General features: G+C 50.6%; 11 non-coding genes across 11 annotated transcripts; all 11 read left to right on the plus strand.

Moving 5' to 3' along the window:
* The first annotated feature begins 1,862 nt into the window (after positions 1-1,862).
* TRNAL-CAG (transfer RNA leucine (anticodon CAG)) lies at positions 1,863-1,946 on the plus strand. The gene has a single exon. It is a non-coding gene; the product is annotated as a tRNA-Leu (tRNA).
* Positions 1,947-2,018: 72 nt separating this feature from the next.
* Positions 2,019-2,102, plus strand: TRNAL-CAG (transfer RNA leucine (anticodon CAG)). Its single transcript has one exon. It is a non-coding gene; the product is annotated as a tRNA-Leu (tRNA).
* Positions 2,103-2,174: 72 nt separating this feature from the next.
* Positions 2,175-2,258, plus strand: TRNAL-CAG (transfer RNA leucine (anticodon CAG)). The gene has a single exon. It is a non-coding gene; the product is annotated as a tRNA-Leu (tRNA).
* Positions 2,259-2,330: 72 nt separating this feature from the next.
* On the plus strand, positions 2,331-2,414 carry TRNAL-CAG (transfer RNA leucine (anticodon CAG)). The gene has a single exon. It is a non-coding gene; the product is annotated as a tRNA-Leu (tRNA).
* Positions 2,415-12,352: 9,938 nt separating this feature from the next.
* Positions 12,353-12,436, plus strand: TRNAL-CAG (transfer RNA leucine (anticodon CAG)). The gene has a single exon. It is a non-coding gene; the product is annotated as a tRNA-Leu (tRNA).
* Positions 12,437-12,508: 72 nt separating this feature from the next.
* Positions 12,509-12,592, plus strand: TRNAL-CAG (transfer RNA leucine (anticodon CAG)). Its single transcript has one exon. It is a non-coding gene; the product is annotated as a tRNA-Leu (tRNA).
* Positions 12,593-12,664: 72 nt separating this feature from the next.
* TRNAL-CAG (transfer RNA leucine (anticodon CAG)) lies at positions 12,665-12,748 on the plus strand. The gene has a single exon. It is a non-coding gene; the product is annotated as a tRNA-Leu (tRNA).
* A 72-nt stretch (positions 12,749-12,820) lies between these two features.
* On the plus strand, positions 12,821-12,904 carry TRNAL-CAG (transfer RNA leucine (anticodon CAG)). Its single transcript has one exon. It is a non-coding gene; the product is annotated as a tRNA-Leu (tRNA).
* Positions 12,905-12,977: 73 nt separating this feature from the next.
* Positions 12,978-13,061, plus strand: TRNAL-CAG (transfer RNA leucine (anticodon CAG)). The gene has a single exon. It is a non-coding gene; the product is annotated as a tRNA-Leu (tRNA).
* A 72-nt stretch (positions 13,062-13,133) lies between these two features.
* TRNAL-CAG (transfer RNA leucine (anticodon CAG)) lies at positions 13,134-13,217 on the plus strand. The gene has a single exon. It is a non-coding gene; the product is annotated as a tRNA-Leu (tRNA).
* A 73-nt stretch (positions 13,218-13,290) lies between these two features.
* TRNAL-CAG (transfer RNA leucine (anticodon CAG)) lies at positions 13,291-13,374 on the plus strand. Its single transcript has one exon. It is a non-coding gene; the product is annotated as a tRNA-Leu (tRNA).
* The last annotated feature ends 72 nt before the right edge of the window (positions 13,375-13,446 follow it).

The following is a 13,446-nucleotide window of genomic DNA, read 5'->3' on the forward strand; positions in this document are numbered from 1 at the left end:
GAGGCTGCAGTCAGTAATTAAGGATATTGTCGGTCCTCATCAAACGTGCGGGATAAAGGGGAGATCAATTATGACTAACATACACACGGCAAGATCGGTTCTGGAGTGTTGTGATCTGACTAATGAATGTGTGGCCATCCTCCAACTGGACCTCGAAAAAGCATTTGACTGTGTCGCCCACGAAATTTTGCTCAGTATTCTGGACCACGTGAATGTAGGTTCCGTAATTCGAGAGGGGGTGGCCATGGCGTACCGCGGCTGCACTACGAAATTAATTATAAACAAGAGTCTGGGGGCCCCCATTCGGGTGCAACGTTCGGTACGCCAGGGCTGCCCCCTCAGTCCACTTTTGTTTGCCATTTACATAGAGACACTATGTTTGAGCATTATTAAGAACGAGGCTGTTCAAGGTTTTAGGTTGCAGGCAGCTGAAGTCAAGTTGCTTGCGTACGCGGATGACCTAGCGGTGTTTGCTGTGAATCAGCAGAGCATAGGGGAGGCTGTTGTGTCTGTTGACAGTTTCAGGAAGGCAACCGGAAGTAAAGTGAACTGGGCAAAGTGCCAGGGACTTTGGCATGGGGGTTGGCCATCAACCCCAGATCGTTTTGCAAATGTGACTTGGGTAACAATCCCCCCAAAATACCTAGGAGTGCCACTAAATTGCTACCGGGACAGTGATGCATATTGGAAAGAACAAGCGAACGAACTACGGGAAAAATCAGATAGATGGAAGGGGACACATTTATCAATCTTTGCGAGAGCGACGGTGTGTAATTTGTTCTTTTTAAGCAAACTGTGGTACGTCATGCAAGTGTTGCACTGTTCCCGGGCAAATGTACAGAAGATACATCGCATTTTAGCTGTTTTTGTTTGGTCATCGACCTGGGAACGGTGCCGACGGACGAATTTGTTTAGACGTGTGAAAGATGGTGGCCTTGGGCTAGGACATCTGTTCCTGCGCCAGCTTGTAAACAGGTTTTTCTTTTTTCGAGATGTGCGTGACCCTTTTTTGAGAACTATGTGTCAACTAAGGTTGACCGGTGTTTTGCCTGATTTTGTTGTGGGAACAAATTATTTTTCCGCAAGAACTTTAGGTTACTTCAGAGAAGTTGCTGATAGCGTTAAATTTCTTGTTGTGCGTTTTTCGAGAGAATATTTAAGTGACGTGAAGCGGAAAAAGCTATACGCAGATCTGTGTGATGTTGTTTTTCCAGTGCCAATGTACAGAGCTTTGTACGATGGAGGCCACGGAGGGGATGTTCTGAAAAGAGTAAAAAGAATGCAAGTACAGCCAGGAACCAAAACTTTCTTCTTCAAGTTACATACAGAAACACTATCAGTTAAAAGGTTTTTAGAGGGAAGGGGTTTATTCCTACCGTGGGGTTCGCATTGCCTAATCTGCAAGTGTCCCGAAACAATAGACCATGTGTTTCTTCACTGTTGGGAGGGGGTGTTTTTTTGGGACGTTTTGCAACGAACAATTAAAAAAGAGCTCCCGCTTCATCCCTACGGTATCAGATATTTGGCAATTGAAAACCAGGACGGGTTCCCGTTTGATCAGGTAATGCTCTGGGGCCTCCATAGTATATGGCGCTCCAGAATGGCGGGGTATTACTGCGATTCTGACGCGAGACCAGCCCGCATGTATTTTCGGGAAAATGTACGTAGATTTGTTGAAGTGATGAAACTACAAGCTTGTGTACCCGATTGGCTACCCAGGATGGAAAATTTGACTCTGTTGAGAGAATTTTAAACTTGACATGGCCTCCCAGGAAGATCTGGCAGGTTGCTGGTTTTCAAAGTTTGGTTTCTGTAATTTTGTGTTGTTTTCTCGAAGGCAATAAAGAAAAAAAAAAAAAAAAAACAGGATGGCCGAGCGGTCCAAGGCGCTGCGTTCAGGTCGCAGTCCGGTCTTCCGGGCGTGGGTTCGAATCCCACTTCTGACATCACTTTTTTTATGCCTGCAAGACCAAAAAGGAAGGCTTCACTCTGCGCCGATCTCAGTGCCCCAGCGTTCTGTCAGGATGGCCGAGCGGTCCAAGGCGCTGCGTTCAGGTCGCAGTCCGGTCTTCCGGGCGTGGGTTCGAATCCCACTTCTGACATCACTTTTTTTATGCCTGCAAGACCAAAAAGGAAGGCTTCACTCTGCGCCGATCTCAGTGCCCCAGCGTTCTGTCAGGATGGCCGAGCGGTCCAAGGCGCTGCGTTCAGGTCGCAGTCCGGTCTTCCGGGCGTGGGTTCGAATCCCACTTCTGACATCACTTTTTTTATGCCTGCAAGACCAAAAAGGAAGGCTTCACTCTGCGCCGATCTCAGTGCCCCAGCGTTCTGTCAGGATGGCCGAGCGGTCCAAGGCGCTGCGTTCAGGTCGCAGTCCGGTCTTCCGGGCGTGGGTTCGAATCCCACTTCTGACATCACTTTTTTTTATGCCTGCAAGACCAAAAAGGAAGGCTTCACTCTGCGCCGATCTCAGTGCCCCAGCGTTCTGTCAGGATGGCCTCATTCTACTTCCGGCCACTGGCGTGTACGGACGCAGGATCATGAGCTCCCACGGAGCGGCGACGGCGGCCATCGATGGCCGCGGAAACAGGTTCAGCGCCGAAGACAAGGAGTATGAGATCTTTTTGCCGACCCTGCCCACCGGACGTGTTGTTCTAAACACAGTTTTTTTGCACGGAGATGTGCGTGTGAGACCTTACAGGGTCGAAGACTTCAGGGACGCCCTCGCCAACACTGGTGCGCTCCCCGACGTCGTGGCGTTGGGGGCGTACCAGGTAAACCACGTGTGGGCGGTAACCTTCAGCAGCCCAGAAGCCGCGAAGAAATTAGCCGCCTTGAAGGAGCTTGAGGTAAAGGGACGCCGGTGCATTGTTTTCGACCCGGAGGATCAGCAGGTAAAGCTGCGCCTGCATTGGATGCTGCACGGCGTCGCCGATGACGACATCCGGACTGCTTTCGCGGCGTTCGGAAACGTGACCGAGGTGACGCGGGAGCGTTGGCGCGTTCAAGGAATGAAAGAGAAGGGATCCACCACGAGAACAGTGCTGCTCAAGTTGAAGCCAGGTATGAAGGTGGACGACCTGCCCCACCAGGTTCGAGTCGCCGGCGAGTTAGCTCTCGTGGTGGTGCCCGGGCGGCCGATGCAGTGCCTGCGTTGCCACGGCGCGGGTCACGTTCGTCGCGACTGCAAGGTTCCCAGGTGCTCCAAGTGCAGGCGCTACGGACACGCGGACGAGGACTGCGTCCGCACCTACGCGTCTGCGACCGGGCTAGGAGGTAAAGGAGACAGCGCGGAGCTGATGGATGTCGCGGAGGCTGAGGACGCAGCGAGGGGTACCGACGAGTTGGGCAACCTCCCTGTGTCGCTGGACACGTCGGCGACTTCAAGCGGCGACGCCCCCCTTGCCAGTGGACCAGGACTCCAGCCACCAACGGGAGACTCGCCTCAGTCAAAGGAGGCGACTTCGGGGGATGCAAAAAGCCTACCAGTGCCCATGGACTTTGTAGCGAAGGAGCCTACCGAGGGTCATCGGCAGAACACCGGTGGCCGTGCGACCACTGTGGCTACGCGCCTGGGAAGCGTCCCCATGGAGACACCAGCCCCGACGGCGACAAGGAGGCGGCGCCCAGCGTAGAGGAACCACCAGCAAAGACGCCTCAAGCAAGGCGGGCCAGTTTTCGGCCGCGCCCTAACCTTGCGAGCGAGAAGCGCGCCGGCGACAAGGCGCCTCCCGAGCTGGGCCAGGTGCACGCTCAGGATGACGCCGGCGGCGATGGCGGCGGTGGCGTCTAGCCATGTGCTGGACGCGAGAGGTAAGCACCATGCTTTCGGTCTCTTCTTCTTATGTAAAAATGGCTCCTGCATCTCCGCTGAAAGTCGCCTCCCTAAATGTTAGAGGTCTGGCAGGAAAAAGAAAGCAAGGCCAGCTTTTTCGGCTTTTAACGGAGCACGGCATAGATGTACTGGCCGTGCAGGAGACGAAAGTCGACGGCGAAGAGACCGGGAGAATGGTGCAACGTTTCACGTCCTCGTTTTTTGCTGTCGTTAGCCACGCTGTAGGCACATCGGCTGGTTGTGTTCTCTTTCTAAAGAAGTTGCCGGGGCTAGAAGTGCAAGCTCATTTCTCTTGTGTGTCGGGCCGGTGTGTCTTCCTTGACTTTCGATTGAATAACGTCGAGTGGCGGATTATTTGTGTGTACGCGCCAAATGAAGCAGAAGAAAGGGCGCAGTTTTTTTACAGCATCGAAGAACGCCTTCGTTGTGACAGACAGCTGATCGTCCTAGGCGATTTTAACTGTGTTCTTAGTGCGCGAGATAAGACAAGCCCTCGACCGTTTAGAGATGCAAGCACACAAGTGTTATCGCGAATGGTTGAGAACTGGAACATGGAAGATGTAGCAGAGTGTCTTGAGGGAACGCGAGCAGTAAAGCTCACACACTTCCAGGGTTCAAGCCATGCACGGCTGGACCGCATTTATGCATCCGTCGATGTCTTACCTGAATGTCATAGTTACGATGTTGTGCCAGTATCTTTTTCAGACCATTGTTTAGTTAAATGTTGTTTTGGGATGGTAAAGAGAGGGAATTCTTTTTCGTGGGAAATGTGGAAATTAAATAATAAACTCTTGCAGGACGAACTGTATACCAGCATAGTAAAAGATGAAATTGCAAAAATAGGCCCCGGTAAAAATATGCACATATGGCAACAGTGGGAGCTGTGTAAAGAAACTATAAAAATTAAAGCAATAGAGAGGGCTTCCTGTATACGGTTTCAAGAAAAACAGAAAGAGACAGAGTTAAAGAAGCTGCTCCATGGGCTGCTTCAACAGGAATCTCTAGCGCCGGGGAAATGGACTGAAGATGTAAGGAAAACAAAGCAAAAACTAGAATTGATGGAAGAAGAACGGTATCGGGGAGCGTTAGTGAGGGCAAGGGCAGAAGACATAGCTGCAGGGGAGGCGCCATCAAAACGAGCGCTGGGGTTGGAAAAAGCAAACGCTGAAAGGAACCACATCGACAAAATAGAATGGGGCGGTGTCTTGTCGGCGGACAACGACCACATAAAAGCAGCTTTCAACGAGCATTACCAAGCGCTCTTCGCATCCCACACGGTAGACACTATCACATTTAAAGATCAGTTTCTGGCGGCGATGCCGCGTCTTGGTGATGACGTAAAAGAGAGATTAGAAGTGGCTATCACTGAAACAGAAGTGGAGCATGCAATCGCCAGTTTAAACCCCGGTAAATCGCCGGGACCAGATGGGCTCAGCGCGCGTTTTTACAAAGATTTCAAGCACGAAATTGCCCCTATCCTGAACGTTATCTTTAACGCTGCCTACACAGTAAATGCACTCCCTCCGTCATATGGGTCATCCCACACGGTGCTTATTCCTAAAACGGATCAAATAGATAAATTACGACTGGTTACAGCTTACAGACCCATAGCACTTACAAACGTTGAATATAAAATTTTTATGAAGGTTTTGGCTCGGAGATTGCAGACGGTGATTAAGGATATAGTTGGGCCACACCAGACGTGTGGGATAAAAGGGAGGTCAATAATGTCCAATATTCATAAGATGCGAAGTGTGCTTGAGTGTTGTGATGACTCGAATGGTCGGGATTCCACTTCCGGGCGCCGAAGCGAACGGACGTGTGATGACGGGCTCCGTTGGAGCGGCTACAGCGGCCATGTCTGGCCGCGGAAACAGGTTTATGTCAACTGATAGTGAGTACCAGGTTGTTCTGCCCAGTTTGCCTACAGGTCCGTTTGTTGTAAATACAGTTTTTTTGCACGCGGACGTAAGTGCTCGCCCGTACCGGGTAGAAGATTTCCGTGACGCCCTCGCTCAACAGTCGGTGCTCACCGAGGTTATCGCCTTGGGGGCGTACCGCATGAGCCATGTTTGGGCTGTCACGTTCAAGGACGCTGAAACGGCAAAGAAGCTAGCCAGCATTGGTGAATTGCAAGTGAAGAAGCAGCGCTGCCTCGTCATCGACCCGGCCAACAGGGACGTCCGCATGAAGGTGCACTGGCTTCTCCACAGTGTACCGGATGAGGACGTACGCCTCGCCTTCGCCCCGTTCGGCAAAGTCACTGAAGTTGCCCGCGAGCGTTGGCGGGTCCAAGGAGTGACCGACAAGGGCTCTACCACCAGGCTCGTGACACTGAAGCTGAATGCTGGAGTGCAAATTTACGATGTGCCCCATCAGCTAAGTGTTGCAGGTGAGCTGGCCCTCGTGGTTGTGCCGGGCAGGGCTCCGCTCTGCCTTCGCTGTCGCGGCACGGGTCATATTCGCCGCGAGTGCCGCATCCCACGGTGTGGTGCCTGCCGGCGCTTCGGACACGAAGACAGCCAGTGCGAGCGGACATATGCCAGCGTCACCGGACTGGGGAGCAAAGAGGATACGTCCGACTTGCTAATGGATGAAGCGGACGTCGAGGAGTTATCGTCGGCGGGAGGCAGACAAGCAGCGCATTTGCCAACGGCAACTCAGGCTCAACTGCAAACTACGCAGAAACCTGTCGTTGTGGCAAGCGCCGCGGAACAGCAACAACCACCTGCCCAGGACGTCGTGGCTACGCCGAAAGGCGTGGAAAAAAAGCAGCCTGAACCGCACGTGAGCGACGACCACACCGCGGCAGAGAACATGGACACGTCCCGTGAATCAACGAGTCCCGCAGCCGGGAAGAGGACGCATGAAGACACCACCGGCATGCTGCAGCAGCGGGACGAAAGCGGCGGGGACGAGCCGCCGCAGAAAACGCCAGGTAGGCGGGCGTCGTTCAAGCCGCGACCGAACATTCCGGTCGACTCTCGGCAGGCGGGTAAACCGCCTCCGTAGCTTTGTGTTGCCTTCGTCATAATGGGAACGGGGGGATTTCTAAGCTCTATGGCTGTGTCGATGTGCCGTTTTCTTTTCGGGTCGAGGCAAGGTGCTGTTGGCACCAAGCTTCTTCCTGCATGCCTCAGTGTATATTTTGTTGGCAGACTTGCGGTGTGTATATGGGCACACAGACCTGGAGAGCGAGAATTCTTTCCGGGGATGGGCACCATTCCATTGTGTTACCATGGCTCTTAATCTCGGGGAAATGCTACGCGTAGCAACGTTAAATGTCCGGGGGCTAGGTGCAAGAAGGCGACAGTGTCAGTTAAGCCGCCTTCTTCTTGATAAAGAATTACACTTAGTTGCCGTACAGGAGACGAAAATCGAAAGCCAAGAACTGACCGACCGAATGGTGTCCAATTTCCGTACGCATTTCGATGTATGCGTTTGTCATGCGAATGGTGGATCAGGTGGTTGCGCCCTTTTCATCCGTAATAACTTGGGGATCTGTGTACAGTCAGTGTTGTCATGCCAAAGTGGTCGCCTTATAGTTGTTGATTTTGCTGTTTATGATTTATCTTTCCGTGTCATTTGTGTCTATGCACCCAACGTTGAGACCGAGCGTCGATCTTTCTTTGAACGTGTTGAAGCCTACCTTAACTGTCACAAAGTGTTGATATTGTTGGGCGACTTTAATTGCGTATGTACAATGGATGATCGCGCTAAACGCACACGAGTTCGGGACAAGAGCGCAGAAGTATTAAGTGCCCTGGTGCATGATTATGATTTAGAAGACATTGGTAGCGTATTTACGAATGGTACACGTCCTCAGTATACCCATTTTCAGCGTGACAGCCACGCGAGATTAGACAGACTATACGCATCACCCGAACTGGTTTCTTCATGTGCAGCATATGAAGCGCAACCAGTCCAGTTCAGTGACCACTGCTTGGTAACTGCAACGTTTGGAAGAAGGCAAAACAAAAGTCGCTTCAACTGGAACCTCTGGAAGTTTAACGTGAAGCTTTTGGAAGATGATGCATTTGTTAGCGCAGTAACGGAAGAATTAGAGAAGTTGCTCACACTGGAGCCAAACCAGTTCGGAGTTGAATGGGAAGAGTTTAAACAGAGAGTTAAAATAATAGCCATCGAAAGAAGCAGCATTATTAAGTTCAACCAGAAACAAAACGAAACAAAACTTCGCCAGGAACTAGAATTCTTGATAAGCATGGAAAACATTCAGCCCGGTAAATGTACTGAACAAATAAGGCGGGTGAAAACACAGCTCGAAACTATAGACACAGAAAGATACAAAGCGGCAATTGTACGAGCAAGATCCGAGAAGCTGTGGGCGGGAGAAACGCCAACAAAGCGCGCACTATCCGACGAAAAAAGATACGCATGTCGGAAAGAAATCCGGCAGCTTGCCAACGGAAACGAGATCACGACTGACCAAAAGGTTATCAAGACAGTGATGGCCGAGCATTTTCGGAACTTGATAGGACACCCACGTGATACGAAAGACAGCTTCCAGAAAGAATTTCTTTCCTTTATGCCACAGCTGGACGAAGAAGTACAGACGCAACTGGAAGAACCGATAACCGTCAGTGAAATAGAACGCGCAATAGATGACCTGTCCCTTGGTAAAGCACCCGGGCCTGACGGCCTAGGAGCTGCCTTTTATAAAGCCTTCAAATGTTCGGTTGCTCAGATTTTGCACAATGTCATCACTGAGGCATACGACAAAAAGCGAGTTCCTTTATCATTCACAACGTCGCACGTCGTGCTGATACCAAAGACTGACGATGAAGCAAAACGTCTCTTGCCAGGGTCTTATCGCCCGATAACCCTTGTCAATGTGGACTACAAAATATTTATGAAGGTTTTAGCGACACGACTTCAACGCGTTATAACAAAGTTGGTAGGGCCGCATCAGACTTGCGGCATCAAAGGCCGAAGCATTGCAACAAACGTGCATGTCGCGCGAACGGTCCTCGAGTGTTGTGACGCCTTTGACGAGCGCGTTGCGATGATGCAGCTTGATCTGGCCAAAGCCTTCGACCGTGTCTCGCACGAGGCTCTGCTCTGCATTTTAGAGCATTCTAACGTAGGCTGCGTTATCACTGAAGGCGTCAGAATGGCGTACACTGACTGCTCAACGCGAATCATCGTAAACGGCGAACTGACAGACAGCCTGAGCGTTCGCTCGTCGGTGAGGCAGGGATGCCCTCTTTCGCCCTTGCTGTTCGCGGCTTACCTAGAGCCGCTATGTTTGGCAATTGCAAACAATGAACGCATAACAGGATATAGAGTACGTGAGGCAGAAATAAAAATCTTGGCCTACGCGGATGATATCGCCGTATTATGCGCAAACAAAGAAAGCATTAAAGAAGCCACAGCTGTTGTTGAACAATTTTGCGAATACACCGGAGCCCAGATAAATTGGGACAAAAGTTATGGATTTTGGCATGGAGACTGGGACGCCACGCCGGAGCAATTTTGTCGCCTTCATTGGTCAACAGTTCCTAAACCATACCTCGGTGCGCCCCTGGAGTGTTATCGTGATCCTGAACAATACTGGACCGATCAAACAACGAAGGCAAAAGAAAAGGCTGATGCATGGCAGGGAAGACAGCTGTCAATGTTTTCCCGTGCGACTGTCTCCAATGTCTTCCTAATTTCAAAAATATGGTATGTGATGAACGTGTTGTGTGCATCGCGAACGAGCATACAAAAAATCCATCGGGTCCTCGCTATTTTCATTTGGTCCTCGACCTGGGAGAGATCTAGCCGAACTAATTTGTTTATCTCAGTCAAGTGCGGTGGGCTAGGTCTGGTTCACTTGTTTTTGCGGCAAGTCGTGTCACGATTTCTTTTCTTAAGGGATCAAAATGACCCCTTTCTCCGCACCGTGATGCAGGTGAGGCTACGTAGACTTCTGCCAGGATTCATTGTGACGTCATGTGAGAACACATGTGGCGCTGTGACTGGTTATCTGCGCGAAGTAGTGCTCGCGTTCAGGTTGTTAAACGTGCGGTTTTCACAAGACTACTTGTGCACTGTTAGTAGGAAGAAACTGTATAAGGACCTTGTTCACACCATGCTACCTGTACCGTTATACCGTTTACCACACCGTGGACGCCCTGGACAAAACGTACTCAAAAGAGTAAAGAAAATGCCAATATTACCTTCAGTTAAATCCTTTTTCTTTAAGCTACATACCAACACACTTCCAGTTAAGACCTGGCTTCAGGAAAAAGGCATCTTCATACCGTGGTCAACAAACTGCTTTTTATGCAAAAAGCCTGAAACCATAGAGCACGTATTCCTAGATTGCTGGGACCCGATTTTCCATTGGGACGTTCTCCAGCGCACATTAAAGAAACAGTTGCCTCTTGACCCATATGGAATACGATTCCTGCCGGTAGACGCTTCGGACGATATACCGTACGATCTTATCATGGTCCTGAGCCTCCACGCGCTGTGGAAAACGAGAATGCAGTTTGAACATGCCGAACCTGTCGTGCGTTCTGTCAGAGACCACTTTATCGAAAGTATCGTATGTCTCAGAGAAGTTTATCGAGCGCTCCCTGATCCACCAGAATGGATTGCTTGTCTGGATGCATTGGTGTCTCTGAAAAAATTTTAGTGTCATGTTAGCCCAAGTGTGGCTGATATGTTTTACGCCTTGTACCCTTTCATGTTGACTATAATCCTGGCAATAAAAAAAAAAAAAAAAACTCGAATGGTCGGGTGGCCATTCTCCAGGTCGACCTCGAGAAAGCTTTTGACTGCGTCGATCACGAAATTTTGTTTTCTATTTTGGACCATGCGAATGTTGGGTCAGTTATCCGCAAGGGCGTGGCCCTGGCGTACCGAAACTGCACGACGAGATTGATCGTAAATAAGAGTCTGGGGGCCCCCATTAGCGTGCAGCGTTCGGTGCGACAGGGCTGCCCTCTCAGCCCTCTTTTGTTTTGTATATATATTGAGACATTGTGTATTAAAATATTGAACAATGATAACGTAAAAGGGTTTAAGTTACAAGCAGCCGAGGTGAAGCTGCTGGCGTACGCGGACGATGTTGCACTTTGTACGGTTGACCATGAGAGTATAACCGAGGCGGTCAAATGTGTCCGTGAGTTCTCTCAGGTTACCGGAAGCGGGGTGAACTGGGCCAAGTGCCTTGGGTTCTGGCATGGACGTTGGCCATCGCAGCCTGACCACTTTGCAAATGTGACGTGGGCGAAAACCCCAACCAAGTACTTAGGTGTCGAGCTTGATGGTTACCGCCAAAGCGAGCAATATTGGCAAGAGCAGCCGAAAGCGCTAAGGGAGAAAGCGGAGAAGTGGAAAGGTGCCAACTTATCGATTTTCGCCAGGGCTACTGTATGTAACCTTTTTTTTATTAGTAAACTTTGGTTTGTTATGCAAGTTTTGCATTGTTCGCGTGTAAACATACAGAAGCTCCACAGGTTTTTCGCCGTCTTTGTTTGGGCTGCAGAATGGGAACGCTGCAGCAGAACAAACTTATTCCGTCGGGTGAAAGACGGTGGCTTGGGACTTGGACACCTCTTTTTGCGGCAAGTGGTCAATCGGTTTTTGTTTTTTCGCGACGTTTCCGACCCTTTCTTGCGCACTGTCTGCCAAGTTAGGCTGCGGCGCCTACTGCCGGAGTTTGTTGTCTCCACCGAAGAAGTTACGTGTGGTATATTCGGCTATTACAGAGAGGTCGTCGCAAGTGTTAGATTTCTTTCAGTGCGTTTTTCTAATGAATATCTGTGTTGTGTAAAACGGAAAAAGCTGTACCAAGATTTATGTGACACTGTTTTGCCACAACCTTTGTATAGAGCCTTATACAGTGGAGGCCCAGGCTCGGACGTCTTAAAGAGAGTAAAGAAAATGCAGGTGCCACCAGGCGCTAAGACCTTTTTCTTTAAATTACACACCGGAACATTGTCAGTAAAGAAATTTTTCGAGGGAAAGGATTTATTTTTACCTTGGGGTTCGCATTGTTTAATCTGTAAGCAGCCGGAAACAATAGACCATGTTTTTTTACATTGTTGGGAAGGGGTTTATTTTTGGGATGTTTTGCAACGGACTATGAAGAAAGATTTCCCCCTAGATTCGCATGGCATTCGATATTTAAGCATTGATAATGACGACGGGGTTCCATTTGATTTAATTATGCTCCTGGGTCTCCACTGTATATGGCGCTCCAGAATGGCAGGCTATCACTGTGACAGGGAAGCGCGCCCTGCCCGAATTTATTTCCGAGAGTGTATGGACTGGTTTGTCGCTATACAAAAAGCGGTTGCGGAACCTCCCGACTGGCTCTCAAGGGTAGAGCCTTTGTTGTCTTTGCGGGAGTTTTAATGTGACGAAGCCAGCCTGACGCTGGCGGCTGAGTATGTCTTTCAATGTGTTCATTGTCCTGTACTATTGCTTTTGTGATTTGTCTGTTCCTTTTTTTTTTTGTGAAGTGTTGTTTTCCAAAGCCAGGAAATAAAGAAAAAAAAAAAAGTCAGGATGGCCGAGCGGTCCAAGGCGCTGCGTTCAGGTCGCAGTCCGGTCTTCCGGGCGTGGGTTCGAATCCCACTTCTGACATCACTTTTTTTATGCCTGCAAGACCAAAAAGGAAGGCTTCACTCTGCGCCGATCTCAGTGCCCCAGCGTTCTGTCAGGATGGCCGAGCGGTCCAAGGCGCTGCGTTCAGGTCGCAGTCCGGTCTTCCGGGCGTGGGTTCGAATCCCACTTCTGACATCACTTTTTTTATGCCTGCAAGACCAAAAAGGAAGGCTTCACTCTGCGCCGATCTCAGTGCCCCAGCGTTCTGTCAGGATGGCCGAGCGGTCCAAGGCGCTGCGTTCAGGTCGCAGTCCGGTCTTCCGGGCGTGGGTTCGAATCCCACTTCTGACATCACTTTTTTTATGCCTGCAAGACCAAAAAGGAAGGCTTCACTCTGCGCCGATCTCAGTGCCCCAGCGTTCTGTCAGGATGGCCGAGCGGTCCAAGGCGCTGCGTTCAGGTCGCAGTCCGGTCTTCCGGGCGTGGGTTCGAATCCCACTTCTGACATCACTTTTTTTTATGCCTGCAAGACCAAAAAAGAAGGCTTCACTCTGCGCCGATCTCAGTGCCCCAGCGTTCTGTCAGGATGGCCGAGCGGTCCAAGGCGCTGCGTTCAGGTCGCAGTCCGGTCTTCCGGGCGTGGGTTCGAATCCCACTTCTGACATCACTTTTTTTATGCCTGCAAGACCAAAAAGGAAGGCTTCACTCTGCGCCGATCTCAGTGCCCCAGCGTTCTGTCAGGATGGCCGAGCGGTCCAAGGCGCTGCGTTCAGGTCGCAGTCCGGTCTTCCGGGCGTGGGTTCGAATCCCACTTCTGACATCACTTTTTTTTATGCCTGCAAGACCAAAAAGGAAGGCTTCACTCTGCGCCGATCTCAGTGCCCCAGCGTTCTGTCAGGATGGCCGAGCGGTCCAAGGCGCTGCGTTCAGGTCGCAGTCCGGTCTTCCGGGCGTGGGTTCGAATCCCACTTCTGACATCACTTTTTTTATGCCTGCAAGACCAAAAAGGAAGGCTTCACTCTGCGCCGATCTCAGTGCCCCAGCGTTCT

Source organism: Amblyomma mixtum, chromosome 2 (genome assembly GCF_055824585.1).
Source record: "Amblyomma mixtum isolate Tamu chromosome 2, ASM5582458v1, whole genome shotgun sequence".
Classification (NCBI taxonomy): Eukaryota; Metazoa; Arthropoda; class Arachnida; order Ixodida; family Ixodidae; genus Amblyomma; species Amblyomma mixtum.